The 14,630-nt window shown below is 31.8% G+C and overlaps 1 pseudogene; it reads left to right on the top strand.

Annotated features, from left to right (window-relative positions):
- Positions 1-3,049: 3,049 nt before the first annotated feature.
- LOC143386186 (large ribosomal subunit protein eL43 pseudogene) lies at positions 3,050-3,328 on the top strand (annotated as a pseudogene).
- Positions 3,329-14,630: the final 11,302 nt, after the last annotated feature.

Here is a 14,630-nt window from a genome sequence, read left to right as displayed (position 1 = left end):
TGTGGCCCTTAGGATGTTGAGCCATTAGTGATCTTCTCTTATTAATTAGATTAGATAACTTTACAAAAGATATTGACAGTAAGAGTGTGCCCTTCCTTCTTACTCTTTCATCCCTTTTTTCCTGTGAGAACAGTTTTCCCCTACAATATGGAGGAATCAGCAAACATCTTAGAAGCAGAGACCAGTACTTTGTAGACAAATCCCTCACTACAGCACCTTGTTATGAGACTTCCCAGCTGTGGAACTGTGGGAAAATCAATTTATGTGTTTTTTTTAAATAAATGACTCATTCTTAAATATTTTAACATAGAAGCACAAATGGAATAAAGACTGATTTAAACAAAATCAATAATTTGTGACAAAAATCTTTATATTAGTCTTCTTAGATTTAAAAATCTTAGTTTTTCCTCATTTAAACTATCATTTTACTTTTTAAACATATAAATTTAGAACTATTAAACATACTAAATTTTAAATGTACCTTGTTCTTTCTTGAAATTAAATAAAATACATATAAAATTTTCTTAATTAAAAACTGCTCACATAATTACAACAAAAGTGGATTCTATTATCATGTGTAATGGAAGAGAATCTATAAAAATTTAAGAGTTATTATTCAAAAGGAAAATTATTTTAAATACACTCTACTTATTTTTTAGTTATAAAGCATGTTCAGGTATATTTTCCCCTTTGCATAAATTCTGGCTTTTTCACATATAAACTAGATAAGTTTGACTGTATTTTTCTAGCTTTCACAGGTGCAAGTGTGTTTAATAGTTATATCTTACAGTGAATATATTGAGCCCCAGAACCATGAACTTCAAATTAAAGAACAGCTGCTTGGCAATGTTTTCTTATATGAACAATAATCAAGATATAGTCATAACAGAAAACCATGAACAAAGGAAAGTGTATTTTAAAATTGAGTTTATCCTAAAAAATTACATTTTATATATTAATTAAATTTGATATTATTTTCTAACATTTTGTGTGTTTTGGTATGTCTACAAGTTATTTTCTTCCCTTATTTTATTGGGATAGCTCTTTATCATTATCTTTAATCCTCACTTATCTATCTCTAATGTCTTCTAAATCTAATGTGATCTTCTTAAAACAGTGCATATTCATTCACATATCTTCATTTTAGGTAATTAACATCATCACATTAATTGCAGTACCAATTGCTACTGGCTAGATATTCTTAAATCTCCTATTACATATCAAGAACTATAGGTAATAAAATGCTCTTTTATATGAACAATTATATATACACATGCAAGTATTATTAGAGTATCAGTAGTTCAGATAATCCTTGATATTAATGATCACAGAAATAAATTGCTTCAAAATTGTATGAAAAATGCACATCACCACTTCTTAACACATTATCAACATTTACATATTGCTATTTATTTTTAATAAATATATCAAACCCTCATGTGATAAGAAGACTTTATTTTCACTTTCTTATTGATCTGTCACTATGTCTGAGAATTAGAAACAATGAATTTATTCAAATATTAGTTCAAAGAATGGAATCATATGACATTTGTGAGACATCTCTTTGACAGGCTTTATAGTCGAGAATGCAAATTTTCCATCACTCACAATTATTACAATTATATATTCTCTACCTTGTGGTAATTAATACTGGAATTCTCCTGGGAAATGTATACTGTATCAAAATATCCGTTAACAATAAATTCATTTAAACCAATAAGCAGTGTGATTATCAAAAAATATTCTCATTACTATTTTATTCCTTCTTAAATTCCACACATTAAACAAATAAATCAAAGTTTTAGTCTTTGTCTTCCATTAAATATTGACACTTAGAAAATCACAAAGAAAAGCAAAGGATTAGTTTGCAGTTGCAAGGATTATGGATTCAGATCTGTAGAGCACCAGATTGCACTATGTATTTTGACTTGGTTTTGTTACTTGACAATTATTTGTTTTTGTAAGAGAAAATGTCATGCTTTTTTCCTCCTGTCTTTGAGCCAAGTATTTTTCTTCATAACAGGAGATCTTTAGAAATATAATTAAATTAAAAAAATAATAAAATAGTTACCAAACCTTAAAATTACTTCAGCTTCTTCTGAGAAAGCTAATCAGAAGTTTAGTTTCATTCTAGTGTCAGGAGAAACTTTTAAATACAATATCTGTTGTTGAATTAAACAAACTCACTTTGTCAGAAGAAGTTATAGAAGGCCATTTGTTGTAGCAGAGCTTGCTGTTAACATTGTCTAATGGCCAAAAGATCAACCCAGGATAAAGATTTATTCCGGAAGACAGATTATAAAGATGAATGAAGAAGGAGCAAATTCACACTGCGTATTTCCCTCTTGTAAATTGGTCAAACTGTAAATTTTCTACTTGCCTAACCAGAAGTAAATAGATTTCAAAATAGGCAATGAGTATTGCTCGTAGAGAGGTCTGTCAGTAAAATTTAAATTTGAAGAATAGGAAATAATTCTCCCCAAAATCCTTTCTCTCTCAATCTCTAAATATATTTAAGGAAATAAATTTTTATATATATATATATATATATATATATATATATATATTAGATCAAATCATTTCTCTCTTTGCAGTTCATCCTTTGGAAATATATATACACACACACACACATATATGTATGTGTATCTACAGGGAGAAATAGAGGTACAGAACACACACACACACACACACACACACGTGAGTATGTATATCTACAGAGAGAAATAGGGATACACACATATGTTTGTGTGTGTGTGTGTGTGTGTGTGTGTGTGTGTGTGTGTGTGTTTGTGTTTGGATATACAGAGAAAGAAAAAGAGAATTTTATTTTTTAAAAAAATTTTTTTTTAGTTGTCAGTGTTCCTTTGTTTTAATTGTATGTGGTGCTGAGAATTGAACCCTGTGCCTCACACATGCTAGGCAAGAATTCTACCACTGAGCTACACCCCAACCTGAAAGATAACTTTTTAAAAATTACTGTTAAAAAGGAAAGTATATTATTAAAAACAAGTAATTAGCCTCTCTGGTCTCAGGCCCAAGTTGCGGTGACATGGCTAAAAGCACTAAGAAAATTGGAATCTTCAGAAATATGGGACTCACTACTGTGCCTCCCTCTGGAAAATGTTGAAGAAAATTGAAATCAGCCAGCATGCCAAGTACACTTGTTCCTTCTGTGACAAAATCAAGATGAAGAGACAGGCTGTGGGGATCTGGCATTGTGGTTCCTGCATGAAAACAGTGGCTGGTGGTGCCTGGGCCTACAACACCACTTCTCCTGTCACAGTCAAGTCTGCAATCAGAAGGCTGAAGGAATTGAAAGACCAGTAGAAAGTTCTACCATACAGCAGAATTGCGGTTTCTTGTTAATTATAATAACTGGATGTTCTGATGTGAATTGCATTAATATTGCACTTTCAAAAGAGATTTGTAAATTGATGCCCTTCTAATTTGAATTGGAAAATTTCTCTGAGATGGGTTATTGTAATTCAGGTCTTTTTTTCCCCAGTAGTAAGATGATAATGGCATGAAACTAAGTCTTAAGGCTTAGTTATATACCTAGCTTTTTTGTTTTTTTTTTTAAATCACTGTTCAACTACTCAGATATACATTGACATATTGTACAAATTTGTTTTAAAGGTAAAATGTGCTAAAATACACAAAGGATATACATAAAAATAAAATAATAAAATATAAACAAGTAATTACACATTTTCTCTCACAAAAATTAATGAAGAAAAAAATTTATTTTCAAAATAAAATTATTCTGAATAAAGCTAATCAGAATTTGAAACTTTATTTAAATGTATTTATTGCTTAAATATAAAAGCACTACATACTTCTTTAATATTCTAGCTATTATTTAAAAGGCATTGCAGAAACTGATAATGGAAGTACAAATTGATATAATTTTTCGCATAGTATTTTACACAGTAACACAATAGTGTTTAAAATGCTAATGCCTTTTGTTCAAGTCATTTCTCTCTTTTCATTTCATCCTTTGGAAATAATGTAATATGTTCACTGAAGTGCACAATATGTTTGTTGAAATTTTTTACAATCACAAGTAGTGGAAGCAGTCAAATATTAACAAAGATATCCTGAGAGAATAATGGTTTCTCATAAAATATTAAACATCTTGAAATAGATAAGATCACATTTAAGATGTTTCATTTAATTGTATTCATTTTAGTAGAATTTTGCTTTGTTTATCCACTCATGTAATGATCAATATTGGGAAACCAAAATGGAAAGACAAAGACAAAAATGATAAAGTTCATTTCATTTCCCTATATACTATGAATAAAATTCAAACTATTCAAACACTTGATTTTAAAGGATCATTATTAAAAAGATAGTAAATATATAGCTATCAAAAGTTCATGGAGGGGCTGCAGTTATGGCTCAGCGATAGAACACTTGCCTAGCATGTGTGAGGCCCTGGGTTGTATCCTCAGCACTACGTAAAAATGAATAAAACAAAGGTATTGTGTCCAACTACAACTTTTTAAAAAAAAGTTTAGGGAGGGGCTGGGATTGTGGCTCAGTGGTAAAGCACTTGCCTAGCACCTGTGAAGCACTGGGTTTGATCCTCAGGGACACATAATAATAAATAAATAAATAAACATAGAGGTGTTGTGTCTATCTACAACTAAAAAAGTATATATATTCTGAAAAGTTGAAAGACTTTATAAAAGGAGGAATATGAAATATAATGGTGTGAAGAGTGGTTTTTAAACTGTAGTCATTAGGTTAAGAGCATCAACAAGTTATTAGAAATACAAATTTTTAGACTTTAGTCTGCAGAAGTCAATCAGAAATTCCTGGTGATTTCAGTGCTGACCAAAGTGAGCAGATTGGGACAGCTGAAGTGCTTCATATGACGTTTTCAGAAAGCGGAAGAAAAAATCATATAAATGGAAAAGATATCTAAAAAAAATTTGACCTCTATGATTGTTGTGATCTTAGCACAGGATTTCCAACTGGTATGCAGAAATATAGCTAAAGAAGAGAGATGGAATTCGTTTATATGAAATTATGAAAGAGGAAAAAGGCAGAAAAAATAGTTTACTACTCACATAGCACATAGACTAGTAGCTAACTAAATTGTAATGCTCAAACTAAGAAAGTACCTATTTTTGCTCTTTTGTTTTTGGTTTATTGTTTATGCTGCCTTTAGTTTTTACTAAGCTCCCTCCAATGTGCAATAATTAGCCTCACCTTCTCTAGGCTTTAAGACCTAAAATTTATTACATCTTCATCATTGCTTTAAATATCCCCAGTTCATGGTTTTCCTGATGGGTGCTTAACCCAGTGGTAACCACTGTTCTGGAAACTGGAATTTCTGAGTGCTTCCAGAGTGATGTATTCTATGAGACAGAATAGTCATGGAAGAGATAATAGGGAAACATTCATGTTACTGATGATTTCTTCAGAGAAATCAAATACATATATACTTGTTCTTTTGGGGATCTTTTTTTTTGAGGTAAACTAACAAGTAAGACAGAATGAACTGAGTCATAAATCTTTCTTAGCACAAGAAGACTGGATTAAAATCAAAAGCTTAAACAATAATTTGAAAGCAAAGTGGCTTTGGTAAGCATCACTAGGTGTCAGGGCAAGAATGTGAACTATTGCAGATAATTCAAGTAAGATAATGACCGAATAGTTTTCATTTAAATTAGTGACCAAAAAAAAATGATGACCTTGGCAACAAAAGCAAGGCTGGATTGATAGGAAGGGAGCCAGATGGCTGTGGATTGAGAAGTGTGAATGAAAAATGAGGGAGCAGAGACAGGGGAAAGAAAAAATTTTAAACTTATATGTTAAGAAAAAACAAACAAACAAACAATGAAAATAGCAGTTTTCACAACTGAGGAGAAAAAAAATATTACTGTAATTTACATTTTGCTTTTCAAGTACAATGAAGTATAATTCTGCTCAGATTTTAATACATTCTAAATTGTACACAGTGAATTTGTATCACTGTGTAGTCAGTAAAAATAAACATACTTTTAAAAATAAGTATTAATTTAAAATTCCAAAATGCTATAAGGCTAGAATGCATCAAGCTCATAATCCAGTCTCTGGCACATATCCAAATTAGGTGAACATCTGGATCTTCTAACAGAAATGGAGAGTTGTGTGCTTGACCCTGTGACTGCAAAGAAGATCCAGTAAATTCACAGAAGAGTTCAGATTATACCTTGGAGCTGTTATGGCAAACTGTACATCTAATTGACAGCTTTTCTGCTGAAAACATCAATAATCTTTCATTTTGGGCTCCAGATCCTGAGCAAGACTCTAAAGGCTCATTTTGAAAAGTTATAGCTTTACAGGTCACCTCTGCAGCAGATTTATATAAGAATTTTATAGTGTATAGGAGAAGGTGTAAGGGTGTTTGGGGAGATGCTCTTACTCTCTACAAACCTGGGTCAAAGCTCTTCCTACAAACAAAAATGAACAACAAAAACAAAACCTTACAGCCAAATGACTCTTTTGTTATATTATTTACCTTGCCTAAAATTTACTGAGAAAATGGGCTTTAAGGCCATCAATTGTTTCCATCTCGGGAAAACATAACAAAATGCCAATTAATAAGGTATAAGATGAATTTTTGGTGTGAAAATATCTTAATGATATTAAAACTTCTTTATTATGTTCTGGTAAAAGTGGTTTGAAGATGTTTACCTTATGGGCAGAGAATAACTTATATTTGAGTTGCTGTACAGAGAAAATGTAGACCAATATGATAGCCACTGTTTACATGTGGCTCTTAAATTCAATTGAACTAAAATGCTTTGTTCAATTTTTTGTCACTGTAGCCAAAATATCTGACAAGAATAATTTATAGAAGGAACAGTTTATTTTATCTCATGATTTCCCAGGTTCATTCCATGGTGGGCAACTCCATTGGTCTGAGCCTTAGGTGATGGGGAGAACGTAGCAGAAGGGCATGGCAGAGCATCACTACTGAGATCATGGCAACCAGGAAACAAAGAGAGACAACAAAGTTGCTGTTACATAGTAGAATCCAAATGGTACATCCCCAATGACCTATATCTTCCAGTCACGCCCTACCTGCCTACAGTTAACATTCAGTAATCCTTTGAAATTATTAATCCAGCATATGGATTAGGTTAAAACTCTTGTAATGTCTCACTTCACCTCTGAAAATTCCTACAAAAGTATATGAGATTTTTGAGGTCCAAACAACAACAATCACTCTAACCATGTAGCAAGTGCACAAATGTTAACTGTGGCTGGTTGTTACCATACTATACTATACAGAAGTAAATTACAACTTTCTCAATTTTCTTTTAAAATATTAGCATATATCTGCAACATCTTGATAGTTACTACCTGCTACAATTGAAGAAATGTGATGCACTGCTCACTTTTTGTATTAAAATATTATTTTTAGTGGAAACTGCTGACTTTTTTTCAGATCAATATTATTTCACTCTCTGATTCCCACTTACTGATTCTTCATCCATGCTATTTTAATGGTTAAAATAACAAGAGTCAAATTTTCAACTCACCAAATAAGAACTTTAGTGGAGTTTACTAGTTTCCAGGATACGTTGTTAAGCTAACACATGTCCTCTAGCATTAAATGAAGGAAATGTTTTCTAGTTTTGATAATTAACACAAAGGTCCTAACTGGGAATGTTTTAGTAGAAATATGAAAAAATCCAGATACCTGTGATTTTTGTGGGTTGGTTGATATTCCCATTTCAATACTGGATGCAGTATCTATAATATTAATACCTACAATACAGTGGTTTAAACATACTACGTATTTTGTAGTATGTTTAAACCACTGTATTTTAGTATTAATACCTCAGAGCCAAATTATATTACAAAGAATTTGCTTTTGTTCTGTGATTTTTTTCCATAAAATTAATCATCTCTGAGGGATTGTTGTTGGAGTCTTCTGTGGGCAATTAATCTTAAGAGAAAGATAATGGGAAACAGCTCATTATATGGAGAGGGTATGTAGATACAAATAGTTATTGACACACATTCATTCTCTTTAGTTGATTAGATGATAATGATGTGGTTGATTAAAAAAAATGTAACTCTACATTCTCAAACACTTTCTTGCAGCCTCTTTTAGCCATGGGTATACTTGGAACAAGTGATGTGTAATAAAATTACACTGTATATATTTTAAAAATCTTATACTTTTCTTATAAAAAAGAAAGAGCTTTTTCATGTTTTCTGTCTTTTCTACTTCTCATATTTTCCTTTTGTAAGTTGTAAATGGAAACCTATGATAGAACAACCTTCTAAGAATTATAAAGACTAAAATCATATATTGAGGACATCGAAGAAGAAAGAAAAAAAATTTTGTTCTTTGAATAGTTGTGGGTCACTGGCACAATGAGAAAAATCCATTTTTATTTGGTCATGCCCTATAGTTGTATTTGATACATACGAAGAAATAAACCTCTAAATGATTACAAGTACTTATGTAGAAAAGGCCTTGAGCATGTACAAGGAGTTGGACTATTATAAAAGGCTGTTTCAACTCTCAGTTTCTTGGATCATGTGTGAACAAGGCAAAGGACTCTTAGAGAACAGGTCATTGACCATGCCAAGGCCACCACCACATTTCTGATTTCAACTCATTATGCAGAGGTTGCATTTCTATCACTGCTCCTACAAATGGTTGCAAAGATCCACTCAAATCTTCCCAGTGCTCCCAGCTTGATTCTAAGTTTAACCATTTCTTTGCTTTAGAGACTCTATAAATATTCTTGATCATGTCATGATTCTATGGATATTTTTACTAGTGATTGTACTAGGTGGAATTGCCTTTTGTTTCGAAGAAGATCCCCTTCACCAATCAGGTCTTTACTGGAAATAGCTGAAAGAGAGAAATGCACAGCATGCTATCACTCTAAGGACCTCCGCTGTCCTAATCTTACCTGCATCATGTGTCAGTGTGTGATTGAATTAGGGACCATGTGAACAATCCAAGATAAAAACTTCATGAGAAAATCCTTAAATTAACCTTCTTCCTTATAATATGAGATAGTGTTGGCAGGTTCTGAGGATGAGGAAGTGAACACATCTTTGTGGACGAATGATTTTGTTTTTTTAGTCTACCACACACATTATATCACTACAGAAAGACTCAGGCAATGATAACATCAATATTAACCAGAGAAAGCAAAATGTGTTGTTACCTTGAAAGAAGTAGTGGTAAGATCAATGACCACGTTCACAATAGAAATCATAAAATTAATATAACCAAACAAAACTTTTAGCATACTTAGAAACTAACAGGAATTTTCTAACAAAGCTATTCATTTAAGTAATAAAGAGAGATCTGTCTAGATAGCTACATACTAATAAGATAATTCACCAGGAAACAAACCTAAGTGGAAATTTTTAAGAAAAAATAACCCCTGAATGAAAAGGGAGAATAAAAATGTAAGTAAATCCTGTATGGTGGCACACACCTGTAATCACAAAATCACAGTGGCTCCAGAGGCTAAGAGAGGAGGATTGCAAGATAAAAGCCAGTCTCAGCAAAGTCAAGGTGCTAAGCAACTCAGTGAGACCCTACTTCTAAATAAATTACAAGATAATATCTAAATAAATTACAAGATAATATCTAACAGAATAGCCTCAAAATAGAAAAAGTGAGAATAGAAACACTAGACACAGAAACAGACCCTCATAATCATAGTAGGAAAGGCCTCATACTCTAATAAGTAATTAACAAGACAAAAATCCATCATTAAGCATATATAGTCTTTGAGAAATGCAATTAATAAAACTGATCCAATTAAAATAGACTACTGTACCAATAATTGGGAATACACACAATTTTTCAAGTGCCCCTGGATCATTAACCAGAATAGACTATACGCTGGACCATGAAACAAATACATATAAATTCCCAAGTATTGAAATCACATAAAATTTATTCTTTACCTCAGTAAAATTCAGCTAAAAATCAATAAGAAATTAGATAAGTAGAAGACAACTGTCAATGAAGAAGCACAGTACTAAGAAACCACAAGAAAATAAAAATGCACTGAATTCTATAAAATATTTTAATTAAAAGTTGATAAAACATTTCAATACTTAATGAATGTAAATGAGGTCTACAGAAAGAATTTTCTTGCTTTAAATGATTGGATATATTGCTATAGTTTAAATATCAGTTGTCTCTCAAATGCTCATGTGTAAGATAATGCAGGAAAGATTGAAGGTGAATGGTTGGGTTATGAGAATCTGAACCTAATCAGTGCCTTAGTCACCTGATAAGGATTAACTGGTGGTAAGTGAAGGAAGATAGGCTATGGCTGGAGAAGATGGGTGCTTGGGGGCATGCTTTTAGAGTATATATTTTTCCTTGTTGAGTTGAGTTTCTCTGCATTTTCTGGTACCATGTCCTGTGCTGCTTTCCTGAACCACACTCTTTCACAATGATGTTTTGCCTTACCTTGGGCCCCTTGGGCCCTGAGGAATAGAGTCACCCATTTATGGGCTGAAAACTCTGAAATTGTGAGTCCCCAAATAAACTTTTTTACTTCTATGCTCTATGTTGTTCTTGACAGATCTTTTGGTCTCAGCAGTGAAAATGCTGAATAAAACATGCAATATATATATATTTGCCAAAATTAATTATAGTTCCAGAAAGTTCAGAATACCAGACAAGATAAATACTCAAAGTCAACACCAAAGCATTTCATATTGAAATTGCAGAGAACCAGATGCAAAGAGAAAATATGAAAGAAGCCAAATGCATGGGGAGAACTCTTGCCTGTAGAAGAATGAAGATGAGAATTACACTGGATATCGATTGGCAAATTATGCAAGCCAGGAAAAAGTGCAGCAAAATACTTAAATAGTGAAAGAATAAAAGATCAGTATCTTTTGTCTCCTACAACAGCTAGTGAAGGCAAAATACTTTCTCTGACAAATGAAAACTGACTCAGGGGTGGTGGTGCATGCCTGTAATCCCAGCACCAGGGAAGACTGAAACAAGAAATCGTGAATTCAAAGCTAGCCTAGGCAATTTAGTGAGGCTCTCAGAAACTCAGGGAGACCCTATTTCTAAAAAAAAAAAAAAAAAAGAACTTACTATGAAAGGTGCTGGTGGTGTGGCTCGTGGCTCTCAATGGTTGGGCACCCCAGTTCAATCACTGGTGTTTAAAAAGAAAAAGAAAAGAAAATGAAAAAGTTAGAAATTTTTTTGAGACCAGTCCTGCAAGAACTGTATTTAAAATTTCTTCAATGAGAATAAAAATGAGGTAGATCAGAAATGCATTGTGTACATAAATATTATTAATTAGAGTGAAAAACTATAATAGAAATAGGAGTGATTGAATCAGTTTAGTGCTCACATCAGACTTAATATTTCACTCCAATAAATGCTTCTTTTGCTTCTATCAATATAAAAGATACATGACATTAACTAAGCTGTAGGGAAATGGTTCATGCCAAAAAGTTTAAACACATTGCCTGTATTTGAATACCAGCAACAAAACTTTGCAAACTGAAATATATTTGCTGAAGAAGGATAATATTTCTATTAAAATATGCTAATTTAGGATGTATTTTTGTAATGAACATTTCATTTTCTCAATTGGTTCATATGTTATAGATACAAACTTTTTTGAATGAATACAATGGAAATATCTCCGCCACCCTTATGTTTTTCCTTTTCTATCTCTCAACAGTATATTTCAATTCACATTGTTAATATTAATGAAGTTCAATTCATCAATATTCTCTGTTGAGCTCTTTCTTTTTACAAATGTCAACTATCCAAAGTTCAATAAGACATTCTAAATCCTATAATCTGAGATTAAATTAATTATTATTGTTTGTTAGAATGTGAAGATCTTCGTTATTTTTTTCTTTTGTAGTAAAGTTCTTCAGCTCATACATTATCATCATTAAATGGAATCTTTACCATCCAGCTTTATTTTCTTTTTATACAAGTGCTAAGACTATGACCATAAGTAGTACCATATTTATTTTAGGACATTTGTTATTCCACCCCTAACTTTAAGATCAGTTTGCTAAATCCTGCCAAAAAAATTACTGAAATATTTTTAGGAATTTAATTGAAACTTTGTGATAACTCACAGAAATATAATGCTCTTCAAACACATTTATAGGCAAGTGCCAATTTTTCACATTAAGCTAAACTTCCAGAGCATCAAATTTAAGAGATGTCCCTAAGTGCTGGCATAGAAAATAGTTTGCATTATATAAGACTATGAAAAATCAAATGATATGTTGTGCCATTTTTAGTTTCCTCTTATTTTAAAAATGCTTATGTATTATAAATATTTTTAAATACCCAAATTTTCAATTCATAATAGAAATATATGTTTGTTTAAGGTAATTTGCATATATATATTTTAAAGCAATTAAATTAAATAATATATACACTTTTAAAAATATTTACTTATACATATTTTTGGTACTGGGAATTGAACCCAGAGCCACTTAACCACTGAGCCACATCCCTATCCCTTTTTTGTATTTCATTAAAGACAGGGTCTCACTAAATTATTTTAATACTTGATAAGTTGCTGAGGCTGGGTTTGAACTAGAGATTTTCCTGCCTCAGCCACCAGAGCTGCTGGGATTACAGGCGTGTGCCACCCTGACTGCCAGTAATTTATATTTTTATGGAAGAACAGATAATGTTTATTAATGTACATAAAATGAACTAATTTTATGAAAAAAAATTCAACAATTTTGTAGCAAAGGACCCTCATCAAAACCAATTTTCACAATATTTCTAGCCTCCCATGAGGTTCCTTCACACACTTTATAAGATCCCATCAGATTATAACCCATTATGACTTTCAAAAACACAAATTTTACAACCACTTGATAAAAATAAATGGAATCATATAGTAAGTACTATTTTCTGTATGACTTCTCCCACTTAGTATACAGTTATTGAAATTCAGGCTTTGTAAGAACAAATGTACATATTTATTCAATGCATTTTAGTTGATTTTTTTCCATAGTATATCAAAAGTTAATGTAAAAAGGTGCAGTGAGATAGGAAAAATAACTCTAATATTTATTAGTACAGTAGGATAAATATCATTGAAATCAATCCATTATTTATTTATTTGAAAGCTAGTAGACAGACTTTTGTATTTGTTCTTTTAAATTACACATAACAATAGGATGTATTTTGACATGTTATGTATACATGAATGTTCTCTACACAAACAAGTAATAGGCCAAAGGACATCATTTGATCATAATAAATTTAAGTAAGTATTGAAATGAAACAGTTACTTCATAAACATTGACAATTATGTGTTAATTGCAAACAAAGGTAAGTTTAAAATATGTTCATCTCTTTGTATATTAGTGGCCATATGATTATTTTCCATTTGTTAATCATCTAATTTGAATTGAAGTATGGGTCATGTTGTAACATTACTTTTTAAAGATAGACTTTTTATTTAAAACACAATATTTAAAATCTAAGATTTCTCTTTCTTCCAGCAAAACTGAGATGTATTTTCTCAACTGATTTCTCTTTATTTTAGCCTCAATACAGATAGATTTGAACGACAATATAATATGCCTGACTAACTGCTCTCCTGATTTTCCCAAATGGAATGTTGTATTTTAGTGTGAAGTCAAATGCAATGTTGTTTTTAAATGTGAAGAAGTTACATAGCTTATCTGTAAACCAGAAGTGAAGGAAACTGTAAATGACTAATATGTGCCTATTTATGCATTGTTGCATACAACCAATGCTATTATTCAGTTCTCCATTTCTGAGTGTGCCAGAGAAAACACTTGTGGGAATACTGTATTTGAAAATCTTCTACAACAGTCTACTGATGTGATTAGGTGCACTGCATGACCCTGTTCCAGTGATAATTTGAATGATTATCATATCATCAAGGACCATGTGTCCAGGCACATGACATTGCTTGACTTTGCTTTCAGCAGGATTATGTACCTGAAATGTGATTATACTATATTATATTTTTGAAATCAAATTTATAGTATATGCTAAATAAAATAAGTTGATGTCTTTGTTTTTTATTTTCTACAAAATGTTTTATATTATCAATATTATCTGTATATGAATGATGGGTACACATTTCCCCATGTAGCTTGGTGCCTTTTTTAATCTTTATTTTTTGTTATTTTTATGTGGTGCTGAGAATCTAACCCAGTGCCTCATGCATGCTAGGCGAGAGTGCTATCACTTGAGCCACATCCTCAGCCCCAGCTTGGTGCCTTTTTGAGATAAAAATATTTTAAAATATAGTAGTATAATAGTATAGTAGAAGTATAATGCAAGTACAATAAACTGTATTTGTTTAAAAATGTACTCTTTGGTCTTGTGTCCTTTTTTGCCATATGAATTCTCTGTCTATCTCTCATGTACCACTTGATGCTATTCATTATGAGCCATCACAGAAGCTGAGACTGGAACCATTTTCTTGGACAAGCAGAACTGGAGACAAGATACTACAATACCAGGAACAAGAATTTGTCCCTGACCAGATGGTTCTGGCCAGTACAAAATTGATCATATAGAAAAACATAAAGTCATCCTAGGTTGGGTCTCAAATGTGCATGAGCTCCACTGCCTGTAATGCATACTGTGCAGA

Source organism: Callospermophilus lateralis, unplaced genomic scaffold, assembly GCF_048772815.1.
Source record: "Callospermophilus lateralis isolate mCalLat2 unplaced genomic scaffold, mCalLat2.hap1 Scaffold_98, whole genome shotgun sequence".
NCBI classification, from domain to species: Eukaryota; Metazoa; Chordata; class Mammalia; order Rodentia; family Sciuridae; genus Callospermophilus; species Callospermophilus lateralis.
Note: the sequence above shows the minus strand (reverse complement) of the source record. Positions and strands in the feature narration are given on the sequence as shown.